This window comes from Tupaia chinensis, unplaced genomic scaffold (assembly GCF_000334495.1).
Source record: "Tupaia chinensis unplaced genomic scaffold, TupChi_1.0 Scaffold140400_1, whole genome shotgun sequence".
Lineage (NCBI taxonomy): Eukaryota > Metazoa > Chordata > Mammalia > Scandentia > Tupaiidae > Tupaia > Tupaia belangeri.
Genome location: NW_006200277.1, coordinates 1154133 through 1171035, shown reverse-complemented (window position 1 = coordinate 1171035; position 16903 = coordinate 1154133).

Genomic DNA, 16903 nt, shown 5'->3' with positions numbered 1-16903 from the left:
GGGAGGGTCATTTTCCTCTTTATTAAAAAAAAGCAGAAAAAATATTCTCCTTAATCGTATATTGTTTCATGCTGGTGTTCAAGTAACCCTGAATGGATAAGGGTTGACAGATGCTGGCGTTAACACAGAGAGATGGCAAAGCATCTACTATTATGAGACTTACAAATAAATCAGATTTGGAACCCTTTTCTTTCTTGCTCATCTCAGATTAGTTTCTAAAAGCCTAATTACAGATCATATCACTGCTCTGTGAGGGGTTATTTACCAAACTTCGGGCAGACAGGTTTCCAATAATATAAAGCCATTTAAGGATTAGGTTATTTTAGGCTCCATAGTTCTCTTCTACTAGACAAATTGCCGTGAGATGATAAGAAGAGAAAATAACATTAAGGGCCAAGATTGTTTTATTTCTGTAAGAGTCTCAGCTGCCAAGACAGATATTGAATTTCATGGTTTCTTCTCGGGCAGACAGTGTTAAGAAGCTGCACTCAACATCATTCTTGCCTTCCAAAGTTCAGTTACCTGATTGCTTTCCACTTTTGAAAAAGTCCTGCTCTTTTCAGTCTTCTAGAATTAAAAAATATAGCTCTTTAAATGTGCTCTGTTGTCATTTTTCTGAAAAGGGGACCTTGCACTCAGTCCCAGGAGTGGAGGGCTGTTAGCAAGCGGCATCGCAGTCCTACTCAGCACCAGATATTCCGTTTCCTGTACAGTCACTTACGCGAGTTATTATGAAGACCAACTAAACAATGCTCTTTTTCATCTCTGTTTTTCTAAATTTCCTATAATGGTAAGTGATGGGGAAGAAGGAGAAGATGACATTTTCAGAATGCTTGGCCACTACTGAAGGACCAGGCACCTTAGTAACTGACGGTCGCGTGCACTTTCTCAGTTGTCTCTCAGGAGAGGATGCTGCCCTTTTCTTACAGCAGTGTACACTGCCCTTTTTGGTAATTAGTGTACTTTGACAGATTTTAAGGTAATGAAGCCACCTGCCCTGAGTAACTAAACCACCATTAATGTAGAGGCTTTTCTCTCACAGCAAAAGATAGGAAGGCGCTCCTGGCCCGGCTTCTTTTGAAGTTTCCTTTCCTCGGGAAATTTTAGGGTCATTGTGATTTGGATTTCAGAAATGCACTGTGATTGACAACTAACCTCGTTTTTAGGTGAAGATCACTAAGGAAATTGTCCTCAGTGTTTGATATATAAAACTTTCTCAGCTGGCTTCTGTCTTACACTCACCTGTAAAAACTCTGTCACTCCACTGGCAAACTGCAGTAATGCCCTCTGTTCACTGCTGCCTTGTCCATTGTGCCAACTAACTTTTCTTATAAGTAATTCGGGGCATCATTATTAACTTTGTGATTTACTATTTTTTTGTAATCTACTGTGTGACATTACTTCTTAATCTCACTTACGAGATTAATTAAATTATAAAAGAGAATTGGGCAGAGGAAGGAAAAAAGTGCCAGTCGTTGGAACACCTCGGTTCACATTCAGGGTCCCCCACTGATTAGCTTGCGCTAAGACGTGGCATTCGTTGTGGACGACATGAAGCTGCGAGAGCGCTTCATACAGGCACAGCCCAGGGACAGCTGCAGATCAGCGGGCTCCTGGCTTTGTGGTTAAGGGGGCCAGACTCCACGTGGCCTGCTGAGATTCAGTCCTGACCCCGGCTGGCCAGGAAAATACATGGAACACATGTGTATTCATGCCCCAAATCCCTACAGGAGGAGAATTGCAGCACGATCCTGCCCCAGTTCAGTCTCTGTCTCTCTCTCAGACCAGGAACCTCTGGCATTAAAATAAGTAAATAAATAAAGAAAAGAAAAAAAAAGAAAGAAAACCTCAACCAAATAACCTATGCTGAGCCCCTATGATATACTTCTCTGGTCTTTATAATTAGCTTTCCTGCATTTTTCTTGGTTTACTTTTTTAGTTGTTTCCAGGAGTCAGAGAAAGACACCAACAAGGTCTTTGGCTCCAGGTCGTGGCCAGGCTCACAGTAGAGCAGGCGCTGAGCGAGGTCACAGGAGGTGCCCCCCAGCCTTGTCAGGCCCTAGGCATGCCTGCTGTGCCCCCTCCTGGCCTTTCCTCTGTCCTTCTTCATTACATTTATATGCTCGTTTGCTTGCATGAGCTCGTGAAAACGTTTCACAGTCCTCCTGGAGAAACTCCACCACCTAGTGAGAAGTAAGAGTGGGTGGGCATGACCGACATGAACTAGCAGCCGGGAGGGAAGATCCGTGGAACTGTAGTGCCTTCTGAGCCCACATAGCAAGACAGGACCCTACAGCCACGCATGCCACTGGAAAACAGCCCTGCAGCTAACAGGATGGGATCACTCGTCATCTGCCAAGCAGACGAATCCGTACGGAAATGCAGACCGCCCGTCATTTGACCACGAGTGAAGAAGAGAACATGAGATGTGAAGGTTAAACTTTGATGAATGGGAATAATAAATTATTTGAAAATTTGGCCTTTAACCAATTAGCACTAGCAATGATAAGCAAAATTATTTACTAACTTATTCACTAGCATTATATTTAATGAGGTTTTACTTCGGGAAATATTTGATTAATCTGAAGTACACAAAAACAAATTAACCAAAATATTTCATTCTAAAAATCAACTGAACGAAAAGGCAGGAGAATGGACCATTTACTATTAATAAATGTGATTTGAGAGTTCATTTCCACTTTCTGTATTCTCCTTCCCAGTGGCCCTCACCTCATCTTCCATTAGCATTAAAAGAAGTCAGTATGTAGGTATGTATGCACAGGCTTCGGAGAGTTTTGGCCTTGTGGACTGTTTCCAAACTACTGCAGAGACTGGTGTATGTACACCTGTAACAAAAATAATCAACAAATATGGAAACAATGAGCGGAAGGTAGGACATTGGTATGACTGAAAATGAGATTGTTGCAGCAATTAATTAAAAGTGTCCTGGACTCCATCAAGGGAAGTATAAGCAATTAAAGCTGAGAGGTTTTGTTAATTACGCAGGGCTGAAGCACAGAACCACCCAAGAGCAGTGAATCCACTAGAGTGTTGCTTCCTTAGTAAATTGGTTACTTCCTGCCACTCTGTGGGAGTTGTGTTGAACAAGTCTAACTAACAATAGTGGGGATAGAAGAGATAAAGGCAGTAAGCTGGATGCCCTCCTGCCAGGGAGAATCCACTAGAGTGTTGCTTCCTTAGTAAAGTGTTCCCTCCCTGCCACTCTGTGGGAGTTGTGTTGAACAAGTCTAACTAACAATAGTGGGGATAGAAGAGATAAAGGCAGTAAGCGGATGCCAGGGACAACCACATTTCACATTTGCAAAGATTTCCATTTTGAATAGCTAAGAAAGGAAGGCATACCTGTGCTAGGGTAAATTACGGCTCATCAATTCATTTACAGTTAGCTACTTTCAATTTTATATTTGTTCTCAGAAGCAGTAATTTAATGCAGAGTAATTCATTATCATTTCAACATTTTCTCTGTTATTTTTAGTATATCATTTCTCTTCCTATCAGAAACATTACATACTCCTGCAATATATTATGAGAAAAGATGTTATTGTCTTATGATTAAACACTAATACAATAATTAAAAAACGTGTTCATTAATTAAATTTTTATTTTAAACGTTTTAAGAGAGATTTCTACTTTAGGGTGTGTACGCTCTCTGGAGAGACAGAGTGATAGAAAGTGAGAAATCACCCACCATTTGAGTATGGCTATGCCACATTCCCTTCTCCTCCATTCTCCTCTCAGGATCTTGGGCACACACATCTGCTGTGTTTCAAGCCACCAGGTCTGGGACTTGAACTGCCGTTGCCTACATGGGAGTCCAGCAATGTAACCATTATGCTATCTGCTGGTCCCATAAAATGTATTTTTTTAATCTCTGATAGATTTTGTAAAGTTACTTTCATGTATTCTAGGTACCACATTTACAAAATTATTAAGCAAAATTTAAGCTAGTAAGATTATTATGAAGTACTTAATTTTCAACTAATTTTTCTTTGTTGTTGACATTTCTTTTATTCAAATGTCTATAGCATGATTCCGATCAAACAGCTGATGAAGGCACCTAGATATTCTGCTTTGTCTAAATCAGTGATGCTCAAGCTTAGACAAATAAAAAGCCCACCCAAGAGTGCTGTGAAAGTGCGGCCCCCTGGTCCCATCCCAGAGGTTCCAATTCAGTGTGTCCTGGTGGAGCTGAGGGTGCCATTTTCTTAACACAAAAACCAAGGTGGTTCTGATACAACAAGACTTTGAAACCTAAGTAAATAAATAACAGGTTAAAACTAAGTTTCCATTTCCTTTTGTTTGGTGTGGGTTTGAGTCCCAGGGTAGGACTGATACCTCTCATTCATATTTATTTAGTTGTTTGTATGTTATTTTAAAATTTTGTGGAAAAGACACAGTTCCATATAGCACCATTCCAGCTTTACCAAATGGTAACTTCACAGTAAATGTACTTAGCCAATGACCACTAAAAGGTTTGGCTTGCCTAGTATGAATATTAAGTTGAAAATATAATCTGCAGTGCTTTTACTAGATTTAACCATGAATACAGCTAACAACAGAGGTTGCTAAACATAAATGAGGACTATAGAAATATACTGGTAAGATACTCAGGATTTAATTTCCAACCAAGATTTTTTTTTAGTTCAAGAGCAAATAAATAAATAATTTATTTTTAAAATAAATAATACAAATTATTTTAAATAAATTTGCTAAATTTTTACTATTCAAATAATAATACCGCTTTCACAATAAAAAAGTCTATTCCAAGTTATGGGATCTCTCGGGGGAGGGAATATTGTAGGAGGTGCCAGATAAACAGTCAGCAGAGCTAGTGCCAGTGAGAAGCAGCTTCAGCAGCAGCGGCTCATCTCGCTCGCCCAAGCTCACAGCGCTTACAGGAGTCCTCGTCACGATTTGCCCAGAGCAGTCCTGCTGGATTTTGAGAAATGTAATTATTCTTTTGTTGTTGCTGTCAGTTCTTTCTGTTCTTTTTTCTCTTTTTAAAAATTTATTTACATTTAATCACATCTTTACAGTATACCTTTCTTTTTCCAGCACAAATACCATGCATGTCAGTCAACACAAAGATAATACTATATATCATCAGCAATTTACTATATTATCATCAGCAAATAGCTTCTCATTTTTTGTCATTGAAGCATACTTTTACCTATTTTTTCCCTTCCCTTTTCCCCTCCCTCCCTTACTTACTAAACTTTTTTTTTTCACATTTTATTGATTCACAAAAGATCTTAAACTAAAAGTATGGACAAAGCTAGAATCTAGTGGCAAGTGCACTGTAAATATCTGTTGAAACATTTTTTTCTCTCTCCGTTCCCCCTTTTACTAAAGAGGGGGAAACTTTTTGCAAAAAATAAATAAATAAATAAAAACTTATTTGCAAAAAAAAATTAGGTTGATCTCAATATGGTCTGTTATTTACACAAGAATTATTACCGTGTTAGGACCAGCAGTTAGCGTAATGGCTATGTCGCTGGACTCCCACGTAGTCGACCGCGGTTCGAGTCCCGGACCCGGTGGCTTAAACTCACGCCGGGCACGTGTGCGTGCGTGCCCAAGATCCCAAGAGGAGAATGGAGGAGAAGGGATTGTGGCGTGGCCATCCCCCCTCGGGGGTGATTTCCTGCTTTCTGTCTCTCTGTCTGTCTGGCGAGCGCACGCGCCCTATAGCAAAATCCTCTCCAAAAAAAAAGAAGAATTATTACCGTGTTGGTTTTGGCATGATCGATCTCCTTGAGCGTGAGCATCAGGTAAGGACGTAGGGCAGGAGGGAGAGAGGAAGGTGACCGAGGGAGGGCCTGCTCCGGCCCAGGAGGGCTGAGCCTATGTAGAGGGCAAGACCGAGGGGCGGCGGGAGGTGCCTGGAGAGGACTAGGGACTGGACCGTGAGGCACAGCGGGTGACATCTTTGGAGGCCAAAGAACTTTTAGTGTAACTATGAAAGAGATGTTGTGAACAGTGGAGTGGGCTGGTTTGGTTTCATTCTGTTGGTTTTATCAATACGAGTGTTATTTAGGCTGGGATGGGGGATGCTAATTAACCAAAGAACTAACATAGAGCGTTTACTGAGGTACTAGCTGGACAGACAGGTGATTCTGAGCCACGGTCCCGCCTGCACTCGATGGGGGGCAGGCACGTCCATCTGCTTCAGGGCCTCAGCATTTTCCCCACAGGCGCTGCTTCCTGAGTGCCTGTGCAAGAAATTGCTTGTGGATTCTGTCACTTCCGGGCAAATGCTAGGAAAGACACTCCAAGTCCTCGACCTTTGTGACATACATGTACTCATGTTTCAGAGTTTCATCTTAACAATGGTACTTGACTGATTTTTGAGTAGAGTCTTCCAAAGTAGCACACGAATATAGAACCTAGTTTATGTCTGTACTGTCACTAACTTATCAAACCTAGCAACTCCATTCCTTTTGCTGATGGATTCTGTCAGCTTGTTACTAGTGATTTGGCTCTGAACTACATTTGCGTCTCCTTTTTTTTAAAGTTTATTTATTTCTTTCATGAGAGTAAGAGATTAAGAGAGAGCGAAAAAGCACCCTAGACAACATTTCATGCCGTTATCCTGCACCCCCGCTTCCAGGCTCCCCAGCTAGCAGGTCATGGATGTGACAGGTCGACCAGGAAGCCAAATCCACAGTCATCACGTGGATTTAAGCCTCATGAGGGCAGCTTCTGGCCCGGGCATGTCTCCGTTTTTACTGCCTTCGGTGGGTCCTCTACCAGTTGCCTAACTAGTTTCCCTGAAGCAGGTTTTTAGGCACACACTTAAAAGCAGCTGAACACCAGTATTTTCCTTTTTGAGAAACAAATTTACACATCAATTTCAGCTACTTTCATTCGTTAAATTATAATGAAAACTTGAATTTATTGCAGCATTTCAGTTAGTTATTAGAAATATGAAGTGCAACAGATATGGGGAAATTGGATGTAGCAACTATAGAAGATACCAAATCTTTCTCAGTATTTGAATTAATGGTATATATTTTTTAATCAAGGATAGCTTCCTGCTGTAATGAACAATGGTCCTCTTTTTTAATCACTACAAAATCACTAATTAACTGACTTCTAATGGTTAAAAAGGAAATCACAAAGTTAATGGAGTTAAAGACCACTTAGAATACACCTCTGAAAATGGGAAATCTGAGCACAGGTGTCTAAGCAGCAAGCCCTACAGTAAACAGTGATACAGCAAGGCTAGAGCCAGGTGTTTACACAAGCCGAATTCTCCACCTACTTCCAAATCCATCATCTGTGGCCTTTCTTTTTCTGTGTCCTTAATATTTTGCAACATTCCTGAAACATACTACAGAAAGTCTAGTTTGTGTTAAAAGAAGATATATCAAAGAGGCAAGCTTCAGAAGGGTTAGCAGCAAAGGCTCACCCTGAGGGTTCTGCTCCAGCTACTCAGCGGCAGCACCCACTTCGGTTTTGCTGGCTTTTTGTGAGATTGCAGGAAGCAGGCTTGGTCAGGAAGACACTCTTCATGTCGCTGGGTTTCAGGGTCACAGGAAAGCAAGCCATCAAGGGAAGGTTCTGTGCCCATGAACTGCAGTTAAGCCGCTCAGATGTTCCTAAAACAAAGTCTGTTGGTTTTCTCAGTGCAGCGTTCTATATGTTGACACGGCAAGACTCCTTCTCACCAGGTTTTATGTTTAAGTCCCAGTCCAAAAAATATGTATTTTTTAACTTCAAGACTGAGTTCCTGAACCATCTTATGAGGCTTACAGATTGTTAGAAAGAAGGAGGAGAAAGGAAAGAAAGGAGAAAGAATGGAAGGGAAGAAGAGAGGGAAGACAAGAAGGAGGAAGGAAGGAAGAAATGATATCAACTAATATTTACTGAGTTATTAATGTCAATCACTCTTCTGAGTACTTGACATCTATTAATGAAACTTTCAACTACCTAAGGAGGTAAGTTGGCATTATTCTCAGTTGAGAAGACTTAAACCTAGAGGATTTAAATAATTTCCTCACAACCAGGCAGCTAGTCCATAGTACAGCCAGCTTTGAACCAAGCAACCTGACCTCAGAGGCTGACCCTTACCTACTCCCTCGTACCTCTCTGGGTTGGATGTTTGTCTAAAAAGATACTTAAGGGCTGCTCACTTTTAATTTTCTTTTTCCTTTTTTGCTTAATTAAACCTGCATTTTTGCACTAAGTCAATCCCAACTTTTAATCGAATGCAAATATGATGGAGGCAACGGGCTGACCTGAGAAGGATTCATCTCAAACAGTCAGAAAATCCAGGTTCTAATTCTGCCTCCATTGACAGTTCGCGTGATCTTGGACACAATGCTGAAAAAATTTCTAAACCTTTAGGACTTGTCATTTCCTTATTTGCAAATCAGGGAAAACATAAACTCATAGCATTAAATGAGAATTAAATGTGCTAAAATATGAGGAGTCTTCATTCAGCACATGGCAAACATCCCCCCAAGATAAACTTACTGTAGCAAACCAAGTTTTCACTGGGCCATGCTCATTTTACTACGGTTGCATCAAGTTCTATATTGTTATATAGAGAAAAAAATGATGGGAGTGTTTCTATGCATGCTGACTGTTATCAGTATTTTCTTATTAAGGATCAGCATATGGTATGTTGAGATCAGTGTGCAAAGACAGCTAAATTACTACCAGCAATATTCTCCTGCTAATCAAGTGCTTCCTCCAGAAACTCTTTCTCTCCTTTAGCTGCCAGAACTCGGCTCATCTTCAGCTTCCACTCCCAGCCAAACCTGACCAGCAGCCCTGAGTGCCACTAAGGGAAGGGCTGTACATGGGCCACCAGGAAGCCCGACTCACCGCCTTCAGTCTGTCGGCCTCTTTTTAACTCCTTGTTTATCCTCCCCCTCTGCAAGGGAGCCCAAAAGCCTGGGTCAGAAGCAAATTGCCTCATTGTGCAACCGGAGCGTAGAAAGGACCCTAGGAGGCACAGGTCACATCTAGGTGGCCATCTAAATGGCACGTCACTCTGAAAGCTCTGGACAGAGAGCGCTCCAGGAGGAAAGTTGCAGGACCAAAACTTTTAGGAAAACATGAAGAGGAAGAGATCTAGAAGAGCCTGGATTCTCACGGCTTTTTATGTGGTCTCAGGTGGGAAGAGGGAAGAAACCATGAAAGGTGGTAATCTCTAGCCACTCAAAGCCAGTTTGGATCAATCCTGATGGGCAGGAGAGTGATGTATTAACCTCTCTGGTCAACCCTACATTTGAACACAAACTGAGGTCAACAACTTTATATAATGCAGTCTAGAAACAGCTGCATTTCTGTTGCTCAAACAGCAGTTACTCTGAGGGATTTTCGCATGCCGTTCACCTCTTGATATTTCTGCTGTATTGACTGAGCTCTTTCATACTTGACCTGAGGGCTGGATGGAACTAAAACTACTCTGGCCATACACAGGTTTACTTTGTTTTGCTAAGGATGAACAAAACAATAGAGACTACTTTTTACTAACCCTATTCTAGACGCCTTGGAATATGTTACTTCTCCAGTCCTCCTAAGACAGGGGAAAACAGCCTGGGAGAAGTTGGGAGCTGGGCCCGAATTACAGAGGTGTCTCAGTACTCACCCCCCACTTGTATTCTGCTGAGGCGCGTAGTCCATGCTGATGACAACCCCAGGGTATTTTTCTTCTAGTCAAAGGGATCTAGAAGAGCCTGGATTCTCACGGCTTTTTATGTGGTCTCAGGTGGGAAGAGGGAAGAAACCATGAAAGGTGGTAATCTCTAGCCACTCAAAGCCAGTTTGGATCAATCCTGATGGGCAGGAGAGTGATGTATTAACCTCTCTGGTCAACCCTACATTTGAACACAAATTGAGGTCAACAACTTTATATAATGCAGTCTAGAAACAGCTGCATTTCTGTTGCTCAAACAGCAGTTGCTCTGAGGGATTTTCGCATGCTGTTCACCTCTTGATATTTCTGCTGTATTGACTGAGCTCTTTCATACTTGACCTGAGGGCTGGATGGAACTAAAACTACTCTGGCCATACACAGGTTTACTTTGTTTTGCTAAGGATGAACAAAACAATAGAGACTACTTTTTACTAACCCTATTCTAGACGCCTTGGAATATGTTACTTCTCCAGTCCTCCTAAGACAGGGGAAAACAGCCTGGGAGAAGTTGGGAGCTGGGCCCGAATTACAGAGGTGTCTCAGTACTCACCCCCCACTTGTATTCTGCTGAGGCGCGTAGTCCATGCTGATGACAACCCCAGGGTATTTTTCTTCTAGTCAAAGGTGAAAAAGAGCATTGAAACACAAAGTCAACAGACCAGAATTTAATTCCATGTTCTAGCACTTTCTAGATTGACAAAGCACTTTTCTTTTATTAGAATCCATTTCCTCAGCTATAAATAAACATTATAGGACATAACTCAAGAATTTTTGAACTCCAAAGCTATAATCACCACATACAATGTGATACATATTAAGTAACACAGAGCTGTCTGTCATGTGGCTAAGTACATAATTTTTGACATGATCTACTGTGGAATTTTCCACCAGATTCTAAAAGATTTAAAGTGACTTCATTACAATTAGAAAGAGAGAAAAGAAAAACTAATTTTTCAAAGGCAGATTTTTCTTTCATTATAGAAAAGTTTGAATTATTTCTGTGATTCGAAATCTGAAGCCATATCAACGGGCATTTGTACTTTTTACCTGAAAATCCCCCTTTTGTCTCAGTGCCCCCTGTATGTTCTCTAAAAGTATTCCAGCACCCGAGGAGCTCCTGTTTACGTGGGTTGTATCTATTGTCGTTCACTTATTAGAAAAGAAAAGTAACATTGAAAAGCACCAATAACAAACTCACTACATGTTAACACAAATAAAATTTAAAAAAAAATACTCAATCTTTCAAAAAATAATTTTAGTGAGAAATGTGGCATTGTTTTACATTTTTGCAAATTTCTTTAATAGAAGAAAATTAAATTCTCATATATACTTCTGCATTTAATCTTTTGCAGCATGCTTTTATCATTAAAATAGGAAAATAATGGGACCAGCAGTTAGCGTAATGGCTATGTCGCTGGACTCCCATGTAGTCAACCGCGGCCCGGACCCGGTGGCTTAAACTCCCACTGGGCGTGTGGGTGTGCGTGCCCAAGATCCTGAGAAAAGAATGGAGGAGAAGGGATTGCAGCGTGGCCAACCCCTCTGGGGGGTGATTTCTCGCTTTCTATCTCTCTGTCTCTCTCTGTCTTTCTGGCGAGCGCACATGCCCAATAAGAAGAAACCTCTCCAACAAAAAAGGAAAAAAAAGGGAAATGATTCATCTTTATACAAATACACTATTGAAAAAAGAAAGAGTACTATAATAGCTTTTTCAGATAATTCTGAATGTTCCTTGATACTATACCAAAACTTGACAAATGTCATTCCTTCAAGTTTAGTAGGTGGTAGGAAACCTGCAGCCATACAAATGAACTGTATGTGCCTTTACACTGAAGTCCATTGGTCCGCCTTATACTTTGGATGGGTCTTTAATTCATAGATGATTTTGGTAACATGCAAGATGACAGTTATCTGGAACATATTGATTCATTGAGTTACTGGTGCATTGGTTCTTATTTTCCAATGCCATATTTCATTATATAATATCAAATACGTATATAATTAATATCACTTCTGAGCTTATCAGAAACATCTTTAACTAGTGAGAAGCTACCAAGCTCAATGGCAGACAGAAGTTTTTCCAAAACTCTAATTTTCATTGAGAGTTTGAATTTTAGATACAACTGCTGTTGTTTTTTGTTGTTGTTGTTGTTTTTAAAGCAAATGCCCTTCTCGTTTATGTTCAGGAAAATAGAGCCAGATTCCCAAGTTCAAGTAACCATGGTTTGTCTGTCAATCCTATTTTCAAGTAAAAATGGCGTTGAATTTCTGAAGTGGCGTGTTCATCCCCAACGAGACTGCTTGGCACGACCACCTGATCCCTGCTCAGATGCTAACAGTTTGAGCAGCACGGCCGTTCCATGCAAGTGCCAACACAGTACTGTTACAAAACGAGCTCTCACTTCACAACACCCGGAAAGGCCAGAAGCCACCAGGACCCTGTAGACAGCACTCAGTACGCCACTGTCATCTCCTAAGTGCTAAGAAGATTCTGGTGGTTTCCGAGATATCTTAGACTTTCTTAGCAAAAACTGTAAATATAAGGTAGATTTGGATATGTAAAATAGATTTGAATTCATATTAAAAGGAAAAGATATGTATAGCATATTTTTTACTAAAGAGAGTTGTTTAGTGTTTACAGAAATAGGATTGTAGTATCAACCACCTAAAACACACAGGCATGTATATAGCAGTACAATTATAGGTAACTGTACACGTCATCCTTCTCAGCGTCTGTGGGGGATTTGGTTCAGGAACAACACAGACGCTCTCCTATCCATGGGTTCCACATCTGTAGACATGAAAGAAATTCAATTCGGGGTTGTTGAGTCCAACATGAATCCTGTGATACAAAGGGTCGACTGTATTTATATTTATATACGTGCATCTTCTGTGTATAAACGAAGCAGCTATATCTAATTTTTTTGTAATGGCATCAATAAGAAACAGTAAGAGAGGTTAAGAGTAATGGAAAGAATTCTCTTTGTCATAAAGCGTCTTTTCATGTGAACGACACGGACTACAGCACGCACAGTGTGAGAGGCAGCTTCCGTATTAGGAATAAATGACGGCTCCTTATCCAAGAAACTGCTACCTCTACCATTTTAAAAGCTTTTTCTCAGGGCCAGCAGGTGGCATAGTGATTAAGGCACTGGGCACGCCCACATGGCTGACCACGGTTCACATTCCGAACTGGTGGCTTGCTCTCTCTCTCTCTCTCTCTCTCGTCAAATTAAAATGAATGAATGAATAAATAAAATTAAATAAATAATTATTTTTAAAAAGTGCTTGAGAAAAGCTTTTCTCTTTGGGGCATGGCACTGTCTGACAATTCAGCTGTTACTTATTAAGGCCTTGCTTTGTTTTTCCTAAAACCCCCATTCCCACACTCACCTACCCAGAAAAATTTTACAAAATACAGAAGCTTTCAAAAGATGTTTTGTTAAGGTGTGTATCTACTTCCAAAGATGCATTTAAAGTTATCTGAGCCAGCCAGCCATCGCCTGCCAGTAGCCATCTGACAGTGGGTGCGGTGGTCCTGGGAGTCAGTCCCTTCGGCAACTCCTAGCTGTGCTTGTTGTAGCTGACTATTCTTCAGTATTTTGCATGTGCATGTAATTACCTTTAAGTGTCAACAAGAAAAGTGTCTCATGAAGAAGAAAGAATCTCCAAACTTTGAGTAAAAAGATAAATATTATAGTCAAAATGCCTTCGCTATATCGTACCTTACTCAAACTTACTCCCATTAAAAATTTTATCCTCTGACAAGTTTAAAACAAGTGGAATGCAATGAAAGTGACTTTTTTTTAAGTCAAGCTCTTCATATGCCGTCTCAATTCTTTAAAAACATATTAGCATTGATGACATCCCAAGTACACTTTAGTAAATACATTTTCTTTCAATATTTTGTACTCCCTGGGCAGTCTTATTCTTAGACTTGCATAAAGAATTCCTGGTTTTGGTGTCAAAAACACACAATAAATCCTTTCAGATGCTGAACAATCTCACATTGTATTTTCTTAAACAGACTGCCTTTATTTTGTCAAATAGAAACGAGAAAAGTTTAGATATTGTTTGGATTTGTACAGAATGCAAAAATATGTATCCTTCACTAAATACAGACTTTTTCCTTTTAACGAAAGGGTCCTCTCTCTCTCTCTCTCTTCCTCTCTCTCTCTCTCATGTGCACGCACACACACGCGTGTGCACACACACACACGGTGTTTCACATATAAAATGATTGCACATACAAGTTAAGTGAATGCCAAAGATGTGTGTGCTACAGGCCCATTCTCTGGCAACCTCACTCCTCTACAGAACATGCAGACGTGGCTAGCACAGTGGCCTGCACTGAAAGCGCAGTCCTGTGACACATAGAGGAGACTAAGCGTGCTCGTGAACTGGTGAGCAGTCAGGTGTGTTGATGTGCGTCTCACATAGGCCACTGCTCCTTCTGCTCCCGGCCTTCCTTCCTCCATCACCTCCTGCTTCTAGCCAAAGTGGCTTCCTAAACACAGGTCGTATCATGTCACTCTCCAGCTTGAACCCCTGCAGTGGTGCCACGTTGTCCTTAAGGCAAGAAAAAACTCCTTAATGTGATTTTCAAGACTTGGCTCTTCTCTCTAGACTCATCTGGCATCACTCCCTGCAAACCCGACTCTCTTCCAGCCATTCCATCCTCCTCCCGGGGGCTGGAAGGCCTCACTGTATCTCGACTTGGGGTCTCCCTCTGTTCACACTACGGCATGTTCACCATGCCCCCACACCTGATGGCTTCCACTCCTTGTCCGGTTCCCAGCATCCTTCAATAGGACCTTCCCTGACCGTGACCCAAGGCCAGGCCTACTCCCTCCTCCACGCCCTGCCCCTCTGGTATCTCATGGCTTTCCATCCCCTCTGTTCCTCAGCAGACGTGGTCTTTCTAAGGGCAAGGCTGCGCCTGCACTGTGTGCTCTGAACCCCAGAAGTTAACACATGCACAGGTGCTCAGACACTGACAGAAGGGAGAGGTGGCAGCCCTCGACTGCAGGAAGCTCACACTGTAACAGCAAAGCATAAAAAATGACCAGAGTCATCTCACTGTTACCTTAGTCATGACATCCAAGTCTCTATCCTGAAAAGAGTAGATGTTTTCAATACACAGGCTGTATTACAGTTAATTAACACACTTTCATTAGAAAGCATAAAATATTTAAGTACAAGAACAAAGTGAACATATTCCATATTCATGCCAAGGAAAATAAAATTGCCATATTTAATACTGTTCCCAATTCTACTTTATCTGATCTCTAAAAAGTTGTTTTTGTTTGCTTTTTGAAAACCATTTCTTTCTTACCAGCTCATTAAGGTATATGGAATTTCTTATTAAAATCAATAAAATGCCAAAAGCACCGTATGTATTTGAATGTATTCGTTCCTATTTTTTCTAGTAAGGGAGGTCATGTTTGCTCAGAACGTCCTCCTCTCCTTACTGCTTTCTTTGTGATAGTAACACGTAAACGTATCGACCAGCCCAGCCTCCCTGGGGACCAAGGGGTGACCACGTATCGCCAAGAAGCAACCTTCATCTCAAGCAAGGTTTGGATGTAACTTTACCTACACAGACTCACTGGGTACTTGAATGTCTGACACTGTACCTTACATCTTCTCAAATTAATCTTACCTTCATGAGTCAAACAGAGAATTTCTAGACATTGAACCTCTTTTCACTTGAGTGAAGGATTCGCAGAATATTTGAGCTCCACTGGTCGGTGGCAGTACTTTACGTAAGTGAAATTATTTCAACATTCCCTTTTCTTACGAGCCACCACACTTTCTCCCTGGTTAACAGTAACATTTTCTATATCAAGCAAAACGCTCATCGATGTTTCTCATGAAATAGTATATAAATGGGGACTTGGCCATGTGACCGTTTGTTTCTGAACTGGTTGGCACATGTCCTGGGGTACCCATGCTGTCTGCAGCCCCAGCTCTTTCTCATTCCCATACATCTGGTGTCTTCGAAGAGCCTCGGCAAGTACTTGCCCAGAAACCTTATGTATGAAGGTGGGCAGGAACACGAGACCTGCTCACCCCTCTAGGAATTGTCACATCTTATCTTTAACATTGTCATAATCCATTTTTAAGCCCTTGGCGAGAAACAATGAACAGAAGAAGCCATAGGGAGACTGATGAATAAGTGACAGGAACTGTGGTATCAAGGTAGGAGGCCTGCAGTTACCAAGACCATGGGGACAGTAGTGAGTTAAACCTCCAGGAAATGTTTTTACTTCCAAGAACAGGAGAGATATATTCTAAGGTGTCATTTTGTGTGTAGATCCATATGAAATTTTAATCAAAAATCACTTGATTTATAATTCAAATGCTGATTATAAGTCAATCAGTTACATAAACATAGCTTAAAGATAAACAGTAGTAACTTTCCACCTGAATTTTATGGCTGAAGCACAGATTTGGGGTTGGCTCTTGTCAAAAAAAATTTTCATGGACGAATTTTTCCCAACTATATGTCAAAGCATCAGAAAAATGTGCTGCTTTGGAGCAGGCGTGAAAAGACCGAGATCACATAGTTGGAACACGCAATGCTTTTGGAAGCAGCAAGTTTTTTCTTATTGAAGTAAAAAGATTAGAGTTTATTTTACAAGGTTATACAATCATGCTGTCCAGATCAGCCGTTAGAAAGAAGTCAGCGGCAGGTGTGGGCCACCAGATGTTCCACCTGCCAGCGAGAAGAAAAGGAGGCAGGAGAGAGGCTGTGGTGAGTGCACCTGCGTCTGAAGCCACCCAGACAAGGTTCTAGCCCTGGCCTAACCCCTGGCCTAAGGAGGCAGCACAGGAAACTGCGAGGTATTGGCAGTAGGCAGCAGGGGTCAGAGGCAGAACAAGCACAAGGCTTCCTTTTCAAGGAGATTAGCTCTTGTTTTGTTTGTTTGTTGTTTTCAAACTATAAAGATACAGAATAGGTTTACTCTTTTCTTAGTCGCCTGAGGGTGACATGGGGAGAGATTTTCATGTGATAGCAGTACTCACTTGCCATTTAGGGAGATCATAAATTATAAATTCGTTCTCTTAGGCTCTTTACTATCTTCAGCCCTTCTTCCAGTACTATTGTGTGGTTGATAATGGTTTTTGTTTTTGTTTTTGTTTTGGAGAGGTTTTTGCTATGGGGTGCATGCGTTTGCCAGAAAGACAGAGAGAGACAGAGAGACAGAAAACGAGAAATCACCCCCGGGG